Source organism: Vipera ursinii, assembly GCF_947247035.1.
Source record: "Vipera ursinii genome assembly, chromosome: 4".
NCBI lineage: Eukaryota > Metazoa > Chordata > Lepidosauria > Squamata > Viperidae > Vipera > Vipera ursinii.
The window spans coordinates 17,547,009-17,553,008 of record NC_139514.1 but is presented as its reverse complement, the minus strand read 5'-3'; positions in this window follow the sequence as shown (position 1 = coordinate 17,553,008).

Below are 6,000 nucleotides of genomic sequence, written 5' to 3'. Positions count from 1 at the left end.
GACTTAGTGCAATATAATGCAATATCTTATTCATTATGATTTCATGTAAACAAGGCCCGTGTCTGTTTTGAGCATTGTTGACAGGGCATCCGTTTGATTAATCTCAAGCCAATAGAACGAAGATGGTATAAACTTAAAGATATCAGAGTCTCAAAACAGAGATACAATGGTGGCGTTAGAATGAAACCGAATGTTTCAAATATTCTGCTTCTCTGGTGTGTTGAAGTGCAATCCTATACATGCCAATGTCATGAGGATCATGCTGTAGTAAATGTGCACAGAATTGCAGCTTCCCAGATTTATTTAGGGAATTGCAGCTTCCCAGACTCAGGAATTCCCAGAATTACAACTTTCCAGACTTTCTGGAACAAATAGGAGTTTCCCTTGAAATGTGTGACATATTATTTGTCCTTGAAATATCATCTCCGGATTAATCTTTTTTATGAAACCTTTGGCATACCCTCATTCCCAGTGCCAACTCCATACACTTAATTGAAATAAATACATTTATTTAGTGTACTCCCAACTCCTCTCCCTTTCGTGCATCTCATTTGTAAAATGTCTTTCAGGAACAAAGTAAGCAACAGAGAACAAATGGCTGAGGTGCATAATAAGCGGAGAACTCTCTCCTGATCATTGTTCCTGTTTATCGTGAGTAGGGAGGAGAAAGAAGAATCAAAGTTCTGACATCTTATACTCATTGCATTGAATATTTCTAAGTTGTAACTATGCTTGTCATAGTTTTTCACCAAATATTTAGAATAATTAAGAAATGAAGCACATAACATAACATAACATAACCCTTTCCTTTCTATTGCTAGGGTCATCTTTGACTGTGGTTCCAAATATTAGTGCTTGACTAAAATAGATTGGTATCATTTGTTGCTATTTTGAGGCAGGAAACTTTTGTTAAATTCAGTTAAAATGTCCCATCTCTGGAACTAGGAAGAAAATATGAAGACCCCTACTCATGTTTATGAAAAAAAAAACCTGCTCATCATATTTCATTTCCTTTGGCCTTCAAGTTCTGTTGTGGGCCACCAAATAGTGACCCATCTCTAATTTAATAGGTAATACATGGTGTTGACATATTTCAAGCTTCTTATATTGGCTATGTAGAGCTGTAAGTTTTCAAGGAGGGGAGGAAGGAGAAGGCAATTAAAATGAAGACTGTGTTTTAAAAAGGGAATGAAATTTGTTTACATGTAGGAGAGGCTGCTGAACTGTGTGTGTAGATAAGATTATTTGGCTCAAGATTCATAACAATATTACTTGGGTTTAGGCTAAATAATAAGTAATGCAATTTTTGATATTGGCTAAAGGACAGGTTTTGTTTGACTGGTTCCATTCAACTTCTGTCCGCTAAAATTTTAAAATTTTATGTTAAGCAAGTATTGTATAACTTCCCTTGAATTCTGTTGACCCTTATTTAATTCCATAAAGTGCTAACTGTTGGTTGAGAAGATTCCTGTGCATAAGCTTTTTAGCAATAAATCAGTTTGATTGCACTGTCATGTGTGGTCTTTCAGGCCTGACAGAAAGCTACTTTATATTAAAAGTTTCTCAGCGGGATTTATGTTTGAGAAAATGACAGTATTTGCAGAATGAATTTTATATCTATCAATATCTATCTATCCATCTGGCTAGCTAGCTATTTGGTATGTATTAATTATACCAAAAATTAGGTATTTGGGATCCCAGAGATTTTTTTTCTTTCAAAACAAAATGAAAATATGGAAATTTAAAGTTTCCCATTAAACACTAAAATTGAAGTCTTATATCTTACCCTAGAAGTTGATCTTTTTTTCCACACATGCTAAGCTGCAATATGATTTGAGTCTAGCATGTGGTGAGAATCTAGTCACTATGATTTATTCAACAAGTATGTCATAGCCCAATAGGGACATATCACTTGCATGTTCTAACTGGGGGGGAAAATCCAATCTAACTAAAGCACAAATTACTAAGAGGAGCACTTAATTAAATTTTTCACCTCAATTTTAATGTGTAATACCCAAGTTACCAGATATCACTAATGTAATATTTTATTCTTTAAAAAAAAACAACTATATAATTAGGCAAAAGGACATTCACATTCATGTTAAGGAGAAAAAATCCTGCCTAGAAGTAGATAATTTTAATTTAAGGCCATATGCAATCTATTCAAAAAAATCTGATGATTAGATTTGAATTAATGTGATCCTCTGGATTTGATTGAGTCATGCTTCTACTGAGTTTAATAGTGAAAAAGAGCAGGAGTCGGAGAGAGAGAGGGAGAGAGGGAGGATTTCACCCGTAAGGCAGTAGCATTTCTTTACTAGCGTTTGCTGACTTGAACAACATTCTTGTTTGCTGTTATAAAGAAAGCAAGTTGTTGTTTTTTAATTTGATATTTAAAGGATGAACCAAGGAAAAGCTGACATAAAGCTAAGAGGTCCTGGATGTAAATGGAAGAGAATCTGGGTGCTTGCAGAAAAAGTCTGGGATGAGGTATGAACTTATAGAACATTTTATAGTCTTTTTGGATAGGCTATGTTTATGTAAACTTGGATATCAGATCCTCATTAAAGATGCCTCCCATCAGTTCAATCATCACTGTGCTCCACGTTGCTTATGATCCTGTTAATACTGCAGAAAGTGATAATTAAGGTTCTAGCGCACTGTTTACTATCCATTTCACCACAGGCACATGTCAGCGTTTAAGTGGTGTTGAACTTCAGCTCCGATAAATCCGACCAGCTTGAAGAAGGATGACATGGGGAGTTTCCGTAATTTGGAATAGAAAATATGCCAAGCACCCCACTGCAAAAGCTAGAACTAATGTGGTGGTAACAACTATTTTTATTTTCATCATTCATGGACATGCAGACACGAAAACATGACAGTATAGGGAATGTGGGACAGCTGACATGCCAAATCAATGTTCACTGTTAACTCGGTAGCCACTGCTGCTTTCAGAGCCAGGCATTTTTTTTAAAAAAAATGGCAAGGCAGATGATAGATGTATAATAACCAAAAAGTCATGGTGTGTAAAAGAAAGGGGAAAGCCAGTTGCCATGTCACAGCAATTAACCATACTATGAAGTTGGGGTGGGGGGAAATCGACTCTGTCCCATTGGCCAAAAAAGGCCCTGCTCCTTCCTGGTTTGCCATGCAAATGAGAATTATAATTTGGTTTCCAAGTGTAAGACTCTTTTGAGCTTGAAATAATTCATCTGATTTATATTGTGACTCCTAATCTGCCTTCCATAGTGAAACCCCTATTTCAATACTGTACGTGCGTGTGTGTCTGTTTATAATACTGTGTTTTTCCTTTGTTCTGAAAACCCCTAGTCTGTTGCCATACTAGAAACTTAAGATACACTATGAAAAGCAATATATACTGTACTCTGCATCTTCTCCATTGAAGACTTAGCCGTAATCTACTTATTACTATAAATGTTTATAATCAGAATGCAGATTTTTAATATTACGTACTGGACCAAGTAGAATTAATTTGCTTTCTCCAAATATTATTAGTACTACAACAACAATTTCAACATTTACTTCTACAGCCATTTTTTCTAATCCTTGACCCACCTGTTGCATTTTATAACCACACTGACAAAAGGGTTTTTAAAGAGAAAATTACTGAGCTCTTTCCTATCTGATGTTGACACAGTACCTGATTCATAAAACAAAGACAATCCCACAGCATCTCTGTTTGCTTGCTACCTTGCTTGAATACCTTGCTAGCACTCTTCAAATTGCTGAAATTGTGGTAATTTTACGTATGTTAAGGACTCAGGGATAGGAGCACTGATTTAAGATTTTGTTGGATTCTTGAGTCATGATTTTCTCCATTTGTTTCACTCCCACTTCTGAAGGGAGGAGAAAATAAAAGGTTCCATTTAAATCAGATTTCAGGAAATGATAAGATGTTCACCATCCATCACCTTCAGTCAACTACTGGATAGGCGAAATGGGCACATGACCCACAAGCTCTAGTTATTGTGCAGCCAACCCAGTTCATCAAAAGCACATACAGATATATTTCAGCCATAACACTAGATTTATACTAGTGAAATTTCCATCCAAAAAGATGATATTCATTGCAGGTCAAGCAATACAATTGATTGACCAATTATTCTTGTATAATCAGATGGATTTCATTCAATCTTCACTGAGACAGTGGCCTTTAGAGTGATTTCAGTGGAGGTTAATCAAGGTCATAGGGATTAGAAAACTTCCACTGCAAAGGAACTTTAATAATTTGATTTAAACTATCAAAAAGAGATGTGGGCTCAGCCTTTTCCCTTCCATTTGTTGTGGAGTGCCAAAAAAAAGGAGGGGGTTGACTTATTAGTTCACTTATGATTGTGACTGTATTTTGTTCTCTTTGCCTGAACATAATTTGTAAAATTCTTTCATCTAAAGATTTATCTTGTGCTGAGAATGTGAATGGAGAAGCCCACATGGTCACGAGCTCCAAAACCACACAGAGAGTTTTGGTTTGGGGCCATGTATGGGTAACAATCACATTCTTTCACTTTGTATAGCAGCGCTAAGCTTTTTCTCAGAGTGCTAAGCTTTTAGCAAAACACTCTGACATATAATTTTAAAAATATTGTTTTGTTTTAGTCCAAAGCACTGTGAGCTGCTATCAGTACACATGGGACAACAACCATCTAATGTTCTGTCTTTTCATTTAAAAGTTATTTAGATTGATTAGAATTGTAGTCTTTATTTCCATTGATCTCGGTGGATGAGTCAATCGCATCACATGCCAACTCTTTCATTAAAAAGAATATTAGCAGAAAGGCTTAAATTGACTTTCATTAAAGAATTTAGCTTGAACAAGAGTTTTCGTACCAAGTTTAGCTATAGAGAAACTCTCATCTGAAAATTCCTGTTCAAGGGGATGCGCAGTTCCTTTTCGCACATTTGTCAAAACCTATACTGAGCTTCTTGAGCATGTAGTTTTAGGTTATGCATCAGAATTTCTGGTGGAATGGATAACTGTGGTTTAAAACATCTGCAGTAAATTATCCATTGGGTAAAATAATCCATATGGTTCTCTTCTGTTCAATTTTATACATGTTCATATGCTATACATAAAAATATATTTAAATAAATATATATTATATACATATACATATGCATATATTTTATGAATCAGGTCTGTGATTTTTACTCTCTTGAGCAACTTGATGCATTTTCATAGGACCATTATCTCTTACTTAGTTAGCAATGTAAATACTATTCTACATCTGTTATTTTATTATTATACAGTCTGCCATATGTATTTGTTTATTTTGAAACTTATAGAAAAATCACACAGGAACTGTAATGCCATTTTTTTACACTGCTTCCCTGTATAACTGTATCAATAGGGGCATGTGTTTCAATGATTTAAATTAAGTTTTGCATAACAAATATTTTATTTTCATTTTTAATGAAATATACTGTACAGTTCCAGATATTGTTTTCTCTTTGGTAATTGCTTAATGGGGATGTGTCTGTATTTTCATGGGGCTTGAGAACAGACAGTTCCCATTTCCCTTTGCATCCAGACAACCAATATTTTCTGTCAAAATTTGAAGCCTAGTCCTAATAGCATTTATGGCTACCAGAGCTGGGCTACAAAAATCTAGATGATCAGAGAGTATCTGCTGGTCCTACAAAACTCCTAATTCTTTTAGTGGTTGTTCAGACTTTTTCACTTTTTATCTGGTAACCACAACAGGATTGTCTAATTGGGATATCTGTGTAAATCTGCAAGCACATATTACATTATAATGTCCAACAAGCAAGGCTACATATTTGCCTGGAACAGTAAGACATAGTTGCTCTAATCTAACCAGAGTAATCACTTACGCCAAAATGGGTTCCCTTCTCCTTGAGATGGAAAAGGCTGATATATTTAATCCCAGGAAAGCTAGCAACAATTCAGTATTTAGATTTCTGTAACTTCTATCCCTTACCTATTGAGTAAGGCCAACTCCGTTTTGATGGCCAGCT